At 39.1% G+C, this 17796-nt stretch overlaps 13 non-coding genes across 13 annotated transcripts; 12 read left to right on the top strand and 1 right to left on the bottom strand.

The window, feature by feature from the left end:
• The first annotated feature begins 281 nt into the window (after positions 1–281).
• Positions 282–363, top strand: trnas-aga (transfer RNA serine (anticodon AGA)). Its single transcript has one exon. It is a non-coding gene; the product is annotated as a tRNA-Ser (tRNA).
• A 1028-nt stretch (positions 364–1391) lies between these two features.
• Positions 1392–1473, top strand: trnas-cga (transfer RNA serine (anticodon CGA)). The gene has a single exon. It is a non-coding gene; the product is annotated as a tRNA-Ser (tRNA).
• A 962-nt stretch (positions 1474–2435) lies between these two features.
• On the top strand, positions 2436–2517 carry trnas-aga (transfer RNA serine (anticodon AGA)). Its single transcript has one exon. It is a non-coding gene; the product is annotated as a tRNA-Ser (tRNA).
• A 1028-nt stretch (positions 2518–3545) lies between these two features.
• Positions 3546–3629, top strand: trnas-cga (transfer RNA serine (anticodon CGA)). The gene has a single exon. It is a non-coding gene; the product is annotated as a tRNA-Ser (tRNA).
• Positions 3630–4594: 965 nt separating this feature from the next.
• trnas-aga (transfer RNA serine (anticodon AGA)) lies at positions 4595–4676 on the top strand. The gene has a single exon. It is a non-coding gene; the product is annotated as a tRNA-Ser (tRNA).
• Positions 4677–5704: 1028 nt separating this feature from the next.
• On the top strand, positions 5705–5786 carry trnas-cga (transfer RNA serine (anticodon CGA)). Its single transcript has one exon. It is a non-coding gene; the product is annotated as a tRNA-Ser (tRNA).
• Positions 5787–6750: 964 nt separating this feature from the next.
• Positions 6751–6832, top strand: trnas-aga (transfer RNA serine (anticodon AGA)). The gene has a single exon. It is a non-coding gene; the product is annotated as a tRNA-Ser (tRNA).
• Positions 6833–7860: 1028 nt separating this feature from the next.
• Positions 7861–7944, top strand: trnas-cga (transfer RNA serine (anticodon CGA)). The gene has a single exon. It is a non-coding gene; the product is annotated as a tRNA-Ser (tRNA).
• A 961-nt stretch (positions 7945–8905) lies between these two features.
• trnas-aga (transfer RNA serine (anticodon AGA)) lies at positions 8906–8987 on the top strand. Its single transcript has one exon. It is a non-coding gene; the product is annotated as a tRNA-Ser (tRNA).
• A 1028-nt stretch (positions 8988–10015) lies between these two features.
• trnas-cga (transfer RNA serine (anticodon CGA)) lies at positions 10016–10097 on the top strand. Its single transcript has one exon. It is a non-coding gene; the product is annotated as a tRNA-Ser (tRNA).
• Positions 10098–11059: 962 nt separating this feature from the next.
• Positions 11060–11141, top strand: trnas-aga (transfer RNA serine (anticodon AGA)). Its single transcript has one exon. It is a non-coding gene; the product is annotated as a tRNA-Ser (tRNA).
• A 1029-nt stretch (positions 11142–12170) lies between these two features.
• Positions 12171–12252, top strand: trnas-cga (transfer RNA serine (anticodon CGA)). The gene has a single exon. It is a non-coding gene; the product is annotated as a tRNA-Ser (tRNA).
• A 1628-nt stretch (positions 12253–13880) lies between these two features.
• On the bottom strand, positions 13881–13963 carry trnal-uaa (transfer RNA leucine (anticodon UAA)). The gene has a single exon. It is a non-coding gene; the product is annotated as a tRNA-Leu (tRNA).
• Between the last annotated feature and the right edge of the window lie 3833 nt (positions 13964–17796).

Here is a 17796-nt window from a genome sequence, read left to right as displayed (position 1 = left end):
CCCGTCGTTATATTCCTTAAAACCCGTATCAGCTGTCTTTTTTTTACTTATCGCCCTTTCTTCTCGGGTGAAATTTTGTGTCTCAACTTATAATTCAGCCAAAAAAGAAAAATTAAATGAAGAAATAATTAACAAATGAAAGCATGATGGGGCCACTGTAGTTTCACTCCATAGTCTCAATAATTACGAGGAATTTTTAGAAGTCAAAGAAAAGAGAAAAATTAAAAAAAAAAAAAATGGAAATTTACCTCCTAAAGCTATATCACTGGTAATTAAAATTTGTAGTCGTGGCCGAGTGGTTAAGGCGATGGACTAGAAATCCATTGGGGTCTCCCCGCGCAGGTTCGAATCCTGCCGACTACGTGTGTGTTTTTCATTTTTAAGAGTGTCTTCAAAGGCAAAATTTAGCACTCGGATTAGCCATTGTCTGCGTTATGTAGGCAAAGACTCCCAAAATTTGTCACAGAATAATGGACCCGTTCCGGCACACGGATATATTCCTTGACTTTCTTAACTGTGGAATATTCCACAGGCAAGTGTCTGCTATTAGTTGCAATGAAAGGACTTTTCTGCGATTAGAAAAAACAAAAAAAATATTCAATCGTTTTACAAAGTTGGAGCAGGCTTTGAACAGTTAATTCTATTTTTTGTGTCAGACGTGTACCAGAGCGGGATGAAAAATAGCATTTATGCTGTCTGAAAGGCTGCCTTGTATTGATTAACTGTTGAATGAGAAAACGCTCAATCACTCGCTAATCGTCAGAGATCTTGGATAAAAGAAAAACCAAACAAACCAATGTAAAAGGAAAGATGAGGTTTTAGGAAACAAAGAATTCACAATTAAGACGGATTCCTTTGGAACTTCAACGGCAAATTTTACAGGCATTAAAGGAAATGCGGACAATCAATTTAGAGTATTTGTATTTTTAAACTTAATAAAATAAATTATAAGCAGCCTCAACTTAGCAGCAAGCTGAGACAAACTTAAGTATTTTTACCACGATAACAGAGACAGCTTCCTGTAACTTATCGCAGGACAATCTGGGGAGTTACTCTTGCTCTTTCACGATTAAAACGAGCATGTTTTGTTCTTTCTGTTGCTTCCTTTCCATCGCTTGGCTTATTTAGTTATCTTCGAATTATTACTCGGGGTCTGGCTGTGTAGATAACACATGTCGACTTTGCAACCAAGACAAGCCGTTAAAAGTTCTAATCTCACAGATAATCGAACCGCTTCAAATCCTCTGCCTCCTTTAGGATGATCGGGAAAAGACCGAAATATTACCGCTCCTGCTCCAGTCCAAATGTCTTCAGAGCGCATATTGACAAAATGAAAAAGGACAATTCGACAACTGAAGGAATTCAGACGCGTTAGCAGGTAAGTCCTCACAGTAGTTGTGGCCGAGTGGTTAAGGCGATGGACTCGAAATCCATTGGGGATCCCCCGCACAGGTTCGAATCCTGTTGGCTACGCAGTTTAACCTTTAGGAAATTCGAGGTATTAATCCTTCACTTGACACTGCCAAACACAATTTGCAAAGCTTGTCAGGAGCTCACGGATCAAATAATAAAACAGTGGTAGATACTGCAATCAATGGGAGGCGTAAGAAAACGTTCCGTTGACAGCTTTCCAGTTTATATTCACGGCACAAATAATGAATGCGATTGTGCAAATTTAAGTGTCCTTTCAGCACAGACTGCAGCAAAGCATTTGATTGCAGTGTACAAAATGATCAGCTGCCGTACAAACGCCATACGTTGTAAACCCCCAAAGCTGTGACCACCATAACTATACTGATATTGATAATAATGATTTAAAAAACACTCTTGTTCAAAGATTAAGCGTCAAAATCACTTGTTGGTCTGAATTTGGACAGGAAGACTGTAAGGACGTTGTAACACAAAGCTCATTTATTTCTTTTCGTTGCTGTGCCACGGGTGAAAGGCACTGCCAGGGACTGAAGGTTTAAATTTAATAATGATTCTGGGAGGAAAATGACAGAATTCACATGTGATGTGAAACAAATCTAATAAGAACGGGTATCAGTAAATCATGCGTGTCTGCCTTCTTCCGAGGCAGCAAAGGCTAAAGAATAGGAGAAGTAAAGAAGACCTGACAAACCATCGGTTCCACACTTCTGACACTAAAAGTCGCCCGTCGTTATATTCCTTAAAACCCGTATCAGCTGTCTTTTTTTTACTTATCGCCCTTTCTTCTCGGGTGAAATTTTGTGTCTCAACTTATAATTCAGCCAAAAAAGAAAAATTAAATGAAGAAATAATTAACAAATGAAAGCATGATGGGGCCACTGTAGTTTCACTCCATAGTCTCAATAATTACGAGGAATTTTTAGAAGTCAAAGAAAAGAGAAAAATTAAAAAAAAAAAAAATGGAAATTTACCTCCTAAAGCTATATCACTGGTAATTAAAATTTGTAGTCGTGGCCGAGTGGTTAAGGCGATGGACTAGAAATCCATTGGGGTCTCCCCGCGCAGGTTCGAATCCTGCCGACTACGTGTGTGCTTTTCATTTTTACGAGTGTCTTCAAAGGCAAAATTTAGCACTCGGATTAGCCATTGTCAGCGTTATGTAGGCAAAGATTCCCAAAATTTGTCACAGAATAATGGACCCGTTCTGGCACACGGATAAATTCCTTGACTTTCTTAACTGTGGAATATTCCACAGGCAAGTGTCTGCTATTAGTTGCAATGAAAGGACTTTTCTGCGATTAGAAAAAACAAAAAAAATATTCAATCGTTTTACAAAGTTGGAGCAGGCTTTGAACAGTTAATTCTATTTTTTGTGTCAGACGTGTACCAGAGCGGGATGAAAAATAGCATTTATGCTGTCTGAAAGGCTGCCTTGTATTGATTAACTGTTGAATGAGAAAACGCTCAATCACTCGCTAATCGTCAGAGATCTTGGATAAAAGAAAAACCAAACAAACCAATGTAAAAGGAAAGATGAGGTTTTAGGAAACAAAGAATTCACAATTAAGACGGATTCCTTTGGAACTTCAACGGCAAATTTTACAGGCATTAAAGGAAATGCGGACAATCAATTTAGAGTATTTGTATTTTTAAACTTAATAAAATAAATTATAAGCAGCCTCAACTTAGCAGCAAGCTGAGACAAACTTAAGTATTTTTACCACGATAACAGAGACAGCTTCCTGTAACTTATCGCAGGACAATCTGGGGAGTTACTCTTGCTCTTTCACGATTAAAACGAGCATGTTTTGTTCTTTCTGTTGCTTCCTTTCCATCGCTTGGCTTATTTAGTTATTTTCGAATTATTACTCGGGGTCTGGCTGTGTAGATAACACATGTCGACTTTGCAACCAAGACAAGCCGTTAAAAGTTCTAATCTCACAGATAATCGAACCGCTTCAAATCCTCTGCCTCCTTAAGGATGATCGGGAAAAGACCGAAATATTACCGCTCCTGCTCCAGTCCAAATGTCTTCAGAGCGCATATTGACAAAATGAAAAAGGACAATTCGACAACTGAAGGAATTCAGACGCGTTAGCAGGTAAGTCCTCACAGTAGTCGTGGCCGAGTGGTTAAGGCGATGGACTCGAAATCCATTGGGGATCCCCAGCACAGGTTCGAATCCTGTCGGCTAGGCAGTTTAACCTTTAGGAAATTCGAGGATTTAATCCTTCACTTGACACTGCCAAACACAATTTGCAAAGCTTGTCAGGAGCTCACGGATCAAATAATAAAACAGTGGTAGATACTGCAATCAATGGGAGGCGTAAGAAAACGTTCCGTTGACAGCTTTCCAGTTTATATTCACGGCAAAAATAATGAACGCGATTGTGCAAATTTAAGTGTCCTTTCAGCACAGACTGCAGCAAAGCATTTGATTGCAGTGTAGAAAATGATCAGCTGCCGTACAAACGCCATACGTTGTAAACCCCCAAAGCTGTGACCACCATAACTATACTGATATTGATAATAATGATTTAAAAAACACTCTTGTTCAAAGATTAAGCGTCAAAATCACTTGTTGGTCTGAATTTGGACAGGAAGACTGTAAGGACGTTGTAACACAAAGCTCATTTATTTCTTTTCGTTGCTGTGCCACGGGTGAAAGGCACTGCCAGGGACTGAAGGTTTAAATTTAATAATGATTCTGGGAGGAAAATGACAGAATTCACATGTGATGTGAAACAAATCTAATAAGAACGGGTATCAGTAAATCATGCGTGTCTGCCTTCTTCCGAGGCAGCAAAGGCTAAAGAATAGGAGAAGTAAAGAAGACCTGACAAACAATCGGTTCCACACTTCTGACACTAAAAGTCGCCCGTCGTTATATTCCTTAAAACCCGTATCAGCTGTCTTTTTTTTACTTATCGCCCTTTCTTCTCGGGTGAAATTTTGTGTCTCAACTTATAATTCAGCCAAAAAAGAAAAATTAAATGAAGAAATAATTAACAAATGAAAGCATGATGGGGCCACTGTAGTTTCACTCCATAGTCTCAATAATTACGAGGAATTTTTAGAAGTCAAAGAAAAGAGAAAAATTTAAAAAAAAAAAAAAAAAATGGAAATTTACCTCCTAAAGCTATATCACTGGTAATTAAAATTTGTAGTCGTGGCCGAGTGGTTAAGGCGATGGACTAGAAATCCATTGGGGTCTCCCCGCGCAGGTTCGAATCCTGCCGACTACGTGTGTGTCTTTCATTTTTAAGAGTGTCTTCAAAGGCAAAATTTAGCACTCGGATTAGCCATTGTCAGCGTTATGTAGGCAAAGACTCCCAAAATTTGTCACAGAATAATGGACCCGTTCCGGCACACGGATATATTCCTTGACTTTCTTAACTGTGGAATATTCCACAGGCAAGTGTCTGCTATTAGTTGCAATGAAAGGACTTTTCTGCGATTAGAAAAAACAAAAAAAATATTCAATCGTTTTACAAAGTTGGAGCAGGCTTTGAACAGTTAATTCTATTTTTTGTGTCAGACGTGTACCAGAGCGGGATGAAAAATAGCATTTATGCTGTCTGAAAGGCTGCCTTGTATTGATTAACTGTTGAATGAGAAAACGCTCAATCACTCGCTAATCGTCAGAGATCTTGGATAAAAGAAAAACCAAACAAACCAATGTAAAAGGAAAGATGAGGTTTTAGGAAACAAAGAATTCACAATTAAGACGGATTCCTTTGGAACTTCAACGGCAAATTTTACAGGCATTAAAGGAAATGCGGACAATCAATTTAGAGTATTTGTATTTTTAAACTTAATAAAATAAATTATAAGCAGCCTCAACTTAGCAGCAAGCTGAGACAAACTTAAGTATTTTTACCACGATAACAGAGACAGCTTCCTGTAACTTATCGCAGGACAATCTGGGGAGTTACTCTTGCTCTTTCACGATTAAAACAAGCATGTTTTGTTCTTTCTGTTGCTTCCTTTCCATCGCTTGGCTTATTTAGTTATCTTCGAATTATTACTCGGGGTCTGGCTGTGTAGATAACACATGTCGACTTTGCAACCAAGACAAGCCGTTAAAAGTTCTAATCTCACAGATAATCGAACCGCTTCAAATCCTCTGCCTCCTTAAGGATGATCGGGAAAAGACCGAAATATTACCGCTCCTGCTCCAGTCCAAATGTCTTCAGAGCGCATATTGACAAAATGAAAAAGGACAATTCGACAACTGAAGGAATTCAGACGCGTTAGCAGGTAAGTCCTCACAGTAGTCGTGGCCGAGTGGTTAAGGCGATGGACTCGAAATCCATTGGGGATCCCCCGCACAGGTTCGAATCCTGTCGGCTACGCAGTTTAACCTTTAGGAAATTCGAGGTATTAATCCTTCACTTGACACTGCCAAACACAATTTGCAAAGCTTGTCAGGAGCTCACGGATCAAATAATAAAACAGTGGTAGATACTGCAATCAATGGGAGGCGTAAGAAAACGTTCCGTTGACAGCTTTCCAGTTTATATTCACGGCACAAATAATGAATGCGATTGTGCAAATTTAAGTGTCCTTTCAGCACAGACTGCAGCAAAGCATTTGATTGCAGTGTACAAAATGATCAGCTGCCGTACAAACGCCATACGTTGTAAACCCCCAAAGCTGTGACCACCATAACTATACTGATATTGATAATAATGATTTAAAAAACACTCTTGTTCAAAGATTAAGCGTCAAAATCACTTGTTGGTCTGAATTTGGACAGGAAGACTGTAAGGACGTTGTAACACAAAGCTCATTTATTTCTTTTCGTTGCTGTGCCACGGGTGAAAGGCACTGCCAGGGACTGAAGGTTTAAATTTAATAATGATTCTGGGAGGAAAATGACAGAATTCACATGTGATGTGAAACAAATCTAATAAGAACGGGTATCAGTAAATCATGCGTGTCTGCCTTCTTCCGAGGCAGCAAAGGCTAAAGAATAGGAGAAGTAAAGAAGACCTGACAAACCATCGGTTCCACACTTCTGACACTAAAAGTCGCCCGTCGTTATATTCCTTAAAACCCGTATCAGCTGTCTTTTTTTTACTTATCGCCCTTTCTTCTCGGGTGAAATTTTGTGTCTCAACTTATAATTCAGCCAAAAAAGAAAAATTAAATGAAGAAATAATTAACAAATGAAAGCATGATGGGGCCACTGTAGTTTCACTCCATAGTCTCAATAATTACGAGGAATTTTTAGAAGTCAAAGAAAAGAGAAAAATTTAAAAAAAAAAAAAAATGGAAATTTACCTCCTAAAGCTATATCACTGGTAATTAAAATTTGTAGTCGTGGCCGAGTGGTTAAGGCGATGGACTAGAAATCCATTGGGGTCTCCCCGCGCAGGTTCGAATCCTGCCGACTACGTGTGTGTCTTTCATTTTTAAGAGTGTCTTCAAAGGCAAAATTTAGCACTCGGATTAGCCATTGTCAGCGTTATGTAGGCAAAGACTCCCAAAATTTGTCACAGAATAATGGACCCGTTCTGGCACACGGATATATTCCTTGACTTTCTTAACTGTGGAATATTCCACAGGCAAGTGTCTGCTATTAGTTGCAATGAAAGGACTTTTCTGCGATTAGAAAAAACAAAAAAAATATTCAATCGTTTTACAAAGTTGGAGCAGGCTTTGAACAGTTAATTCTATTTTTTGTGTCAGACGTGTACCAGAGCGGGATGAAAAATAGCATTTATGCTGTCTGAAAGGCTGCCTTGTATTGATTAACTGTTGAATGAGAAAACGCTCAATCACTCGCTAATCGTCAGAGATCTTGGATAAAAGAAAAACCAAACAAACCAATGTAAAAGGAAAGATGAGGTTTTAGGAAACAAAGAATTCACAATTAAGACGGATTCCTTTGGAACTTCAACGGCAAATTTTACAGGCATTAAAGGAAATGCGGACAATCAATTTAGAGTATTTGTATTTTTAAACTTAATAAAATAAATTATAAGCAGCCTCAACTTAGCAGCAAGCTGAGACAAACTTAAGTATTTTTACCACGATAACAGAGACAGCTTCCTGTAACTTATCGCAGGACAATCTGGGGAGTTACTCTTGCTCTTTCACGATTAAAACGAGCATGTTTTGTTCTTTCTGTTGCTTCCTTTCCATCGCTTGGCTTATTTAGTTATCTTCGAATTATTACTCGGGGTCTGGCTGTGTAGATAACACATGTCGACTTTGCAACCAAGACAAGCCGTTAAAAGTTCTAATCTCACAGATAATCGAACCGCTTCAAATCCTCTGCCTCCTTAAGGATGTTCGGGAAAAGACCGAAATATTACCGCTCCTGCTCCAGTCCAAATGTCTTCAGAGCGCATATTGACAAAATGAAAAAGGACAATTCGACAACTGAAGGAATTCAGACGCGTTAGCAGGTAAGTCCTCACAGTAGTCGTGGCCGAGTGGTTAAGGCGATGGACTCGAAATCCATTGGGGATCCCCAGCACAGGTTCGAATCCTGTTGGCTAGGCAGTTTAACCTTTAGGAAATTCGAGGATTTAATCCTTCACTTGACACTGCCAAACACAATTTGCAAAGCTTGTCAGGAGCTCACGGATCAAATAATAAAACAGTGGTAGATACTGCAATCAATGGGAGGCGGAAGAAAACGTTCCGTTGACAGCTTTCCAGTTTATATTCACGGCACAAATAATGAATGCGATTGTGCAAATTTAAGTGTCCTTTCAGCACAGACTGCAGCAAAGCATTTGATTGCAGTGTAGAAAATGATCAGCTGCCGTACAAACGCCATACGTTGTAAACCCCCAAAGCTGTGACCACCATAACTATACTGATATTGATAATAATGATTTAAAAAACACTCTTGTTCAAAGATTAAGCGTCAAAATCACTTGTTGGTCTGAATTTGGACAGGAAGACTGTAAGGACGTTGTAACACAAAGCTCATTTATTTCTTTTCGTTGCTGTGCCACGGGTGAAAGGCACTGCCAGGGTCTGAAGGTTTAAATTTAATAATGATTCTGGGAGGAAAATGACAGAATTCACATGTGATGTGAAACAAATCTAATAAGAACGGGTATCAGTAAATCATGCGTGTCTGCCTTCTTCCGAGGCAGCAAAGGCTAAAGAATAGGAGAAGTAAAGAAGACCTGACAAACAATCGGTTCCACACTTCTGACACTAAAAGTCGCCCGTCGTTATATTCCTTAAAACCCGTATCAGCTGTCTTTTTTTTACTTATCGCCCTTTCTTCTCGGGTGAAATTTTGTGTCTCAACTTATAATTCAGCCAAAAAAGAAAAATTAAATGAAGAAATAATTAACAAATGAAAGCATGATGGGGCCACTGTAGTTTCACTCCATAGTCTCAATAATTACGAGGAATTTTTAGAAGTCAAAGAAAAGAGAAAAATTTAAAAAAAAAAAAAATGGAAATTTACCTCCTAAAGCTATATCACTGGTAATTAAAATTTGTAGTCGTGGCCGAGTGGTTAAGGCGATGGACTAGAAATCCATTGGGGTCTCCCCGCGCAGGTTCGAATCCTGCCGACTACGTGTGTGTTTTTCATTTTTAAGAGTGTCTTCAAAGGCAAAATTTAGCACTCGGATTAGCCATTGTCAGCGTTATGTAGGCAAAGACTCCCAAAATTTGTCACAGAATAATGGACCCGTTCTGGCACACGGATATATTCCTTGACTTTCTTAACTGTGGAATATTCCACAGGCAAGTGTCTGCTATTAGTTGCAATGAAAGGACTTTTCTGCGATTAGAAAAAACAAAAAAAATATTCAATCGTTTTACAAAGTTGGAGCAGGCTTTGAACAGTTAATTCTATTTTTTGTGTCAGACGTGTACCAGAGCGGGATGAAGAATAGCATTTATGCTGTCTGAAAGGCTGCCTTGTATTGATTAACTGTTGAATGAGAAAACGCTCAATCACTCGCTAATCGTCAGAGATCTTGGATAAAAGAAAAACCAAACAAACCAATGTAAAAGGAAAGATGAGGTTTTAGGAAACAAAGAATTCACAATTAAGACGGATTCCTTTGGAACTTCAACGGCAAATTTTACAGGCATTAAAGGAAATGCGGACAATCAATTTAGAGTATTTGTATTTTTAAACTTAATAAAATAAATTATAAGCAGCCTCAACTTAGCAGCAAGCTGAGACAAACTTAAGTATTTTTACCACGATAACAGAGACAGCTTCCTGTAACTTATCGCAGGACAATCTGGGGAGTTACTCTTGCTCTTTCACGATTAAAACAAGCATGTTTTGTTCTTTCTGTTGCTTCCTTTCCATCGCTTGGCTTATTTAGTTATCTTCGAATTATTACTCGGGGTCTGGCTGTGTAGATAACACATGTCGACTTTGCAACCAAGACAAGCCGTTAAAAGTTCTAATCTCACAAATAATCGAACCGCTTCAAATCCTCTGCCTCCTTAAGGATGATCGGGAAAAGACCGAAATATTACCGCTCCTGCTCCAGTCCAAATGTCTTCAGAGCGCATATTGACAAAATGAAAAAGGACAATTCGACAACTGAAGGAATTCAGACGCGTTAGCAGGTAAGTCCTCACAGTAGTCGTGGCCGAGTGGTTAAGGCGATGGACTCGAAATCCATTGGGGATCCCCCGCACAGGTTCGAATCCTGTCGGCTACGCAGTTTAACCTTTAGGAAATTCGAGGTATTAATCCTTCACTTGACACTGCCAAACACAATTTGCAAAGCTTGTCAGGAGCTCACGGATCAAATAATAAAACAGTGGTAGATACTGCAATCAATGGGAGGCGTAAGAAAACGTTCCGTTGACAGCTTTCCAGTTTATATTCACGGCACAAATAATGAATGCGATTGTGCAAATTTAAGTGTCCTTTCAGCACAGACTGCAGCAAAGCATTTGATTGCAGTGTACAAAATGATCAGCTGCCGTACAAACGCCATACGTTGTAAACCCCCAAAGCTGTGACCACCATAACTATACTGATATTGATAATAATGATTTAAAAAACACTCTTGTTCAAAGATTAAGCGTCAAAATCACTTGTTGGTCTGAATTTGGACAGGAAGACTGTAAGGACGTTGTAACACAAAGCTCATTTATTTCTTTTCGTTGCTGTGCCACGGGTGAAAGGCACTGCCAGGGTCTGAAGGTTTAAATTTAATAATGATTCTGGGAGGAAAATGACAGAATTCACATGTGATGTGAAACAAATCTAATAAGAACGGGTATCAGTAAATCATGCGTGTCTGCCTTCTTCGGAGGCAGCAAAGGCTAAAGAATAGGAGAAGTAAAGAAGACCTGACAAACAATCGGTTCCACACTTCTGACACTAAAAGTCGCCCGTCGTTATATTCCTTAAAACCCGTATCAGCTGTCTTTTTTTTACTTATCGCCCTTTGTTCTCGGGTGAAATTTTGTGTCTCAACTTATAATTCAGCCAAAAAAGAAAAATTAAATGAAGAAATAATTAACAAATGAAAGCATGATGGGGCCACTGTAGTTTCACTCCATAGTCTCAATAATTACGAGGAATTTTTAGAAGTCAAAGAAAAGAGAAAAATTAAAAAAAAAAAAAATGGAAATTTACCTCCTAAAGCTATATCACTGGTAATTAAAATTTGTAGTCGTGGCCGAGTGGTTAAGGCGATGGACTAGAAATCCATTGGGGTCTCCCCGCGCAGGTTCGAATCCTGCCGACTACGTGTGTGTTTTTCATTTTTAAGAGTGTCTTCAAAGGCAAAATTTAGCACTCGGATTAGCCATTGTCAGCGTTATGTAGGCAAAGATTCCCAAAATTTGTCACAGAATAATGGACCCGTTCTGGCACACGGATATATTCCTTGACTTTCTTAACTGTGGAATATTCCACAGGCAAGTGTCTGCTATTAGTTGCAATGAAAGGACTTTTCTGCGATTAGAAAAAACAAAAAAAATATTCAATCGTTTTACAAAGTTGGACCAGGCTTTGAACAGTTAATTCTATTTTTTTCTGTCAGACGTGTACCAGAGCAGGATGAAAAATAGCATTTATGCTGTCTGAAAGGCTGCCTTGTATTGATTAACTGTTGAATGAGAAAACGCTCAATCACTCGCTAATCGTCAGAGATCTTGGGTAAAAGAAAAACCAAACAAACCAATGTAAAAGGAAAGATGAGGTTTTAGGAAACAAAGAATTCACAATTAAGACGGATTCCTTTGGAACTTCAACGGCAAATTTTACAGGCATTAAAGGAAATGCGGACAATCAATTTAGAGTATTTGTATTTTTAAACTTAATAAAATAAATTATAAGCAGCCTCAACTTAGCAGCAAGCTGAGACAAACTTAAGTATTTTTACCACGATAACAGAGACAGCTTCCTGTAACTTATCGCAGGACAATCTGGGGAGTTACTCTTGCTCTTTCACGATTAAAACAAGCATGTTTTGTTCTTTCTGTTGCTTCCTTTCCATCGCTTGGCTTATTTAGTTATCTTCGAATTATTACTCGGGGTCTGGCTGTGTAGATAACACATGTCGACTTTGCAACCAAGACAAGCCGTTAAAAGTTCTAATCTCACAGATAATCGAACCGCTTCAAATCCTCTGCCTCCTTAAGGATGATCGGGAAAAGACCGAAATATTACCGCTCCTGCTCCAGTCCAAATGTCTTCAGAGCGCATATTGACAAAATGAAAAAGGACAATTCGACAACTGAAGGAATTCAGACGCGTTAGCAGGTAAGTCCTCACAGTAGTCGTGGCCGAGTGGTTAAGGCGATGGACTCGAAATCCATTGGGGATCCCCCGCACAGGTTCGAATCCTGTCGGCTACGCAGTTTAACCTTTAGGAAATTCGAGGTATTAATCCTTCACTTGACACTGCCAAACACAATTTGCAAAGCTTGTCAGGAGCTCACGGATCAAATAATAAAACAGTGGTAGATACTGCAATCAATGGGAGGCGTAAGAAAACGTTCCGTTGACAGCTTTCCAGTTTATATTCACGGCACAAATAATGAATGCGATTGTGCAAATTTAAGTGTCCTTTCAGCACAGACTGCAGCAAAGCATTTGATTGCAGTGTAGAAAATGATCAGCTGCCGTACAAACGCCATACGTTGTAAACCCCCAAAGCTGTGACCACCATAACTATACTGATATTGATAATAATGATTTAAAAAACACTCTTGTTCAAAGATTAAGCGTCAAAATCACTTGTTGGTCTGAATTTGGACAGGAAGACTGTAAGGACGTTGTAACACAAAGCTCATTAGTGGTAATATGTGAGGGACCTTCTGTCAAAATGTCAATCAAAGATGATTGATGATTTGATGGCCCCGTACCATTTCCTCTGATTGGTGGGTTTAAGTGATGCACCCCTCCCCCTGTCGGTTGATTGGTGAATACAACCTGTTCTCTTTCTATCCCCTCCCAGACTCCCACCCCCTCCATGTGATTGTCCCAGCTTTGTGTCAAGAGCAGTTTGATGGTTGTTCCCTCTGCATTGCTCCTGGTCTGTCAACACCTGTTTGTTGGCTGGCAATCCCCTCCCTGCTGCTTTTTCTGAGGCCCTTTATGTTAAAAGAATGACTTTGCCATGAGCCCAAGGCCTGATCAGTATGTCCAGAAATGTTCATAACCAGCACGCCAGGTCTACCTGATAGTATGGATCATGCCCCTGCATGTATCTGTTATTTTAATTATTACAAGATTAAAATATCTATCTAACCTTTGCTTTATAATTTGTAAATTTTTTTTTATTTTAGCCTGCTTACAGGTCCTGCAGTAAATCAGCCTTTCCCCATCTCAAAGAATTTCTTCTTGCAGAAAGGCAAGCTTCTAGCAGCTGATTCTATCATCTCACAAACTGAGTGGCTCTGAAATGAAAAGCCTTCACCATCTCACAGACAGACTCTGCAGTTAAACAGCCTTTCCCGATCTCTCAGATAGGAACTGACAGGCTCTGCGCACCACCGCGCGCGTACGAGCAGGCATATGCCTGTATACCTCAAAGCTGACAGGTCATCACCAGACAGGCCCTGCGCGTGATCTCCCGCACACATTTGTGTGCATGCTCACACCCCTATCCCCCGCTGCTGCAGGATCCTTCGCAGAGAAAGCACATTTTATGATTTTTAACTTTAGAAGGTAAAGGATTTTAGGTAATGCGTGTAATGCACAACATAACTAGTTTGATATAAGCCTTTTAAAAATCACACAGGGGTAAATAGTATAAAGCAATTCCCTTTCAAATCACGTATAAAAAATCTATCCTTTGCTTTATAATTTGTAATTGTCTAAAATCTATCTAAAACAAACCCTTTTCTATCAAATACCCAACATTTTAAATAATCAAGTACATTCATGCATTTTCAGCTGAGGTAAGGATCCACAGTGCGGAAGCAATTTGCTTAACTTTCTAAAGGTGACAAATATACCCAGACACACTTGAACAACAAGCTACCAGAAGCGGGAATCGAACCCACGCGGGCATTTGCCCATTGGATCTTAAGTCCAACGCCTTAACCACTCGGCCATTCTGGTGGCAGAAAAAGCTGTTTTAAACACTCTTTGTGACTCCATGAAAACTGAGATCATTTTTTCAGTTCCTTCAAAAACAGATGGAGACCCCTCTCCGGACGCGAGATTTTGCTGATGCAAGAGCAGGTTCACACATAGGTCTTTTAACATAAGGTCATACAGTATCTTCCTGTGGTCAGTGTAAACCAATCTTAAAGATGGTCAAGGTTCACACAACTGCTTAACGAGCTCTCCTTATTACAAAGATGGCTTTTAAAAAATACCGTTCTTTTCAGTGTATATATGTTTAGATATAAGCCTTTGGCGCGGACACCGATCCATTACACAGTTGTCCGTTTAAAATGGGCCAAAGGCAACACATTTGCTAAAAGAAATCACTGTCCTTATTTTAAAGTCCGCATTTCAAAAATGCCCTGCTCTTTTCTATATATATAAATAAGCTTTCAGCCGGACACCGAACCATTATGCCTCTTGCCATTAATACAGAAAGATGACTCCGAATTTTGTCGAAAGACAAAATGGTGCGTCTTCATTATCTTACTAGAATAATGTTTCTATTTTTTTATGGAAAGGACTAAATGAAATATAAATATTGTTAATACAGACTATTCTCCTGAGAGTCCCGGCAATCAAGATCATGGTACGTCATATTATTGATTATTACTGTATATGCTTCAAATGAGAATGCTTTAAAAAAAGTATGGCTGAAACCTTAAATTTTATCCTTAGGTCAATATTTCCAAGTTGATTCTCCGAACTATTACTCAGAAACAGGTAAGTCCCTTTTTAAAAAATTATATTTGTTTAAAACGAGAGGGGGCTGGGGGTTTAAAATCCAAAATGATGTCAATCATAGATTAATTATTATGCTCAGTACCATCTCTCTCAGTGTGTAAGTGTGTGAGCGCACTTGTGTGTGTATAATATAAGTTGTAGCATTTTATATTTAATTCTATCTATCTGTCTGTCTGTCTGTCTGTCTGTCTGTCTGTCTGTCTATCTATCTATCTATCTATCTATCTATCTATCTATCTATGTGTACAATTGATTAATGTACAAATTCATATTACTGACGCAAGCAATAGTAGTTTTTTCTGTTAACAAAATGGGTAATCCAATCAATAAAGTTTTGTCTCCACAAGGCTGTCTGTTTTTATTTATGTCTTTAGCTTTTAAAATGTTTTTATCCATCTTGGTGTAGGGATCGCTCGTGCGTTTTGTTAAAGAGTACCTTGAATGCAAAGCGTAAGTGAACGTCTGTGTTAAGTGTTTCAGATAGTTTCAAATTGCATATAATGTGCGAGAGTCTGTCTAGCTATCATAAAAATAGAATTTTTATGTTTACATGCTTCTATCTGTCTGAACCGGGCATGAAAGAGGATGACAAGGCTTAAAATGTGCAGGGATTAATTAAGCACATGAAATGTGTGAGTGAGTGTGTGTGTGAATATTTGTGTATAAGGATGGATGTATAACGGAAAATTTGTCATGATACATTAATAAAGGTTGTTTTAAAAATGAAAATCTATCTATCATATAAATAGATGTTGCAAGCCATTTATTTGATTATGTATTGATGCAGAACTATTATAAGGCTTCCTGGTGGTGAGAGGGTTACCTTGAAACTAATATCAGATCATTTTGTTTGAGCTGCTGTGTGCACTGGAAGGGGAAATGTTGTTTGAAAGAGCGCATGCATTATGTTTTCTAGACGACAACCTTTTACAATCTGAAACAGTTTCTCAAAGGGCTTCCTCTTATCTGTCCAATCGCAGTAAGTGTCATTTTAGGTTTCAGTTTATCGAAGAAACATAGGTTGAATACATAACGGCAGATTTTGTGAAAAGGTGTCCTTAACTGAGAATGTCAAACTTTATTTCCAGATCCCAGTCCACCGGGTGTTTTAACGCAAGTGCTGGACGGTTCCAAAAATCTGTCAATCTACCAAAACTGGCAGAACCCGCAGACTGTGCAAGCACTGCAGCCTCTTGAAAGCAGCTTTCAGCATTCTCCTGTACCCTCTGAGCTCAGTCTTCGTTCAAGTCTCCTGCATTTTCCTCAGCTATCACCGACGCCCTCTAATTACAGCTGATGTTCAGCCCTCCTGCTGATCCCTTTGCCGTGAATTCATTATTCACCCCGATATACCCTTCGTCATTACAATGAGCGGAGACGCCAAGAAAGACTGAAGCGGTTGCAGGTGGCTGCCAACCTTCACCATATACAATACAATACAATACAGTTTATTTTTGTATAGCCCAAAATCACACAGGAAGTGCCGCAATGGGCTTTAACAGGCCCTGCCTCTAGACAGACCCCCAGCCTTGACTCTCTAAGAAGACAAGGAAAAACTCCCAAAAAAAAAACCTTGTAGGGAAAAATGGAAGAAACCTTGGGGAAAGGCAGTTCAAAGAGAGACCCCTTTCCAGGTAGATTGGGCGTGCAGTGGGTGTCAAAAGAAGGGGGTCAATACAATACAATACAGTACAGTACACAGAACAATTTCTCAATATAGTAAGAAATAAAAAATATATATATATATATAAATTTTAGAAGTACAGAGTAGAATTTAACAGTAAATGATATATCCCATAATAAGATTTGTATTTGTATAGAGTCCTGGAGACCTCATCCTTCAAGCTGCCTCCCCCATTTGGCCATTCCACAGCTGAAACAGTGCTGGGCCAGCCAATCCGATGAAAGGACCCCTCTCTCCCACGATTCCTGCGATCCTCCATCTGGGATGACTTTTACTTAGGCAGGCAAAACAACTTGGCAGGTGGGCCGTGGCACCAAGTGCCACATTTGAGTACCGAGAAGAAAAACAGAATAAGTGAGGGTTAGTATACAATTGTAACTGTCATGTTACTTATGTTTAAGTGCTAATGACTAACAACAGAGATGCAGTCTGTACAGTTAATCAGCAGCTCTAGTCAGGATATGCTAAACTGAAGTAGTGAGTCTTCAGCCGGGATTTAAAAGCTGAGACTGAAGGGGCATCTCTTATAGTAGCAGGCAGACCACTCCACAGTTTAGGGGCCCTGTAACTAAAAGCTCGACCCCCCACTGTTATTTTATTAATCCTTGGAATCATAAGCAGACCGGCATCTTGAGATCTTAATGTGCGCTCTGGTTTGTAAGTCATGATAAGTTCAGACAAGTAAGCCGGACCTCGACCATTTAATGATTTATATGTTAAAAGAAGGATTTTGAAATCTGCCCTAAACTTAACCGGGAGCCAGTGTAAGGATTTAAGAACTGGAGTTATGTGTTCGTATTTTCTTGTTCTTGTAATAATTCTCGCAGCCGCATTTTGGATTAACTGGAGGCTGTATAAAGAACAGTTTGAACATCCAGTGAACACCGCATTGCAGTAGTCAATCCTACTAGAGATAAATGCATGAATTAATTTCTCAGAATCCTGTTTATTTAAAAAGCGCCTTAATTTCCTAACATTTTTAAGATGGAAGAAACATGTTTTGGACAACTTTGTAATATGCGCTTTAAATGACATGCTAGAGTCAAAGATAACTCCTAGATTGCGGGCTGATTCAGTAAAATTGACTGGGATTCCCATTGAGTTAAATGATGACAAAATATTATTGTGATCAGCATCATTCCCTCCAACAATTAACATCTCTGTTTTATCTGTATTTAAAGACAAGTAGTTCTTATTCATCCACTCCTTTAATTCACTAACACAACTAATTAAAGACAACATTGGAGAAACTTCATTTGATTTAAATGAAAGGTATAACTGGGTGTCATCTGGAATTTCTCAAATAAATTGTAATGCATAAGGTGTGTCTGAAGCTGACTGGCGACTACTTTTTCTA

Source organism: Erpetoichthys calabaricus, chromosome 5 (assembly GCF_900747795.2).
Source record: "Erpetoichthys calabaricus chromosome 5, fErpCal1.3, whole genome shotgun sequence".
Taxonomy (NCBI): Eukaryota; Metazoa; Chordata; class Cladistia; order Polypteriformes; family Polypteridae; genus Erpetoichthys; species Erpetoichthys calabaricus.
Note: the sequence above shows the minus strand (reverse complement) of the source record. Positions and strands in the feature narration are given on the sequence as shown.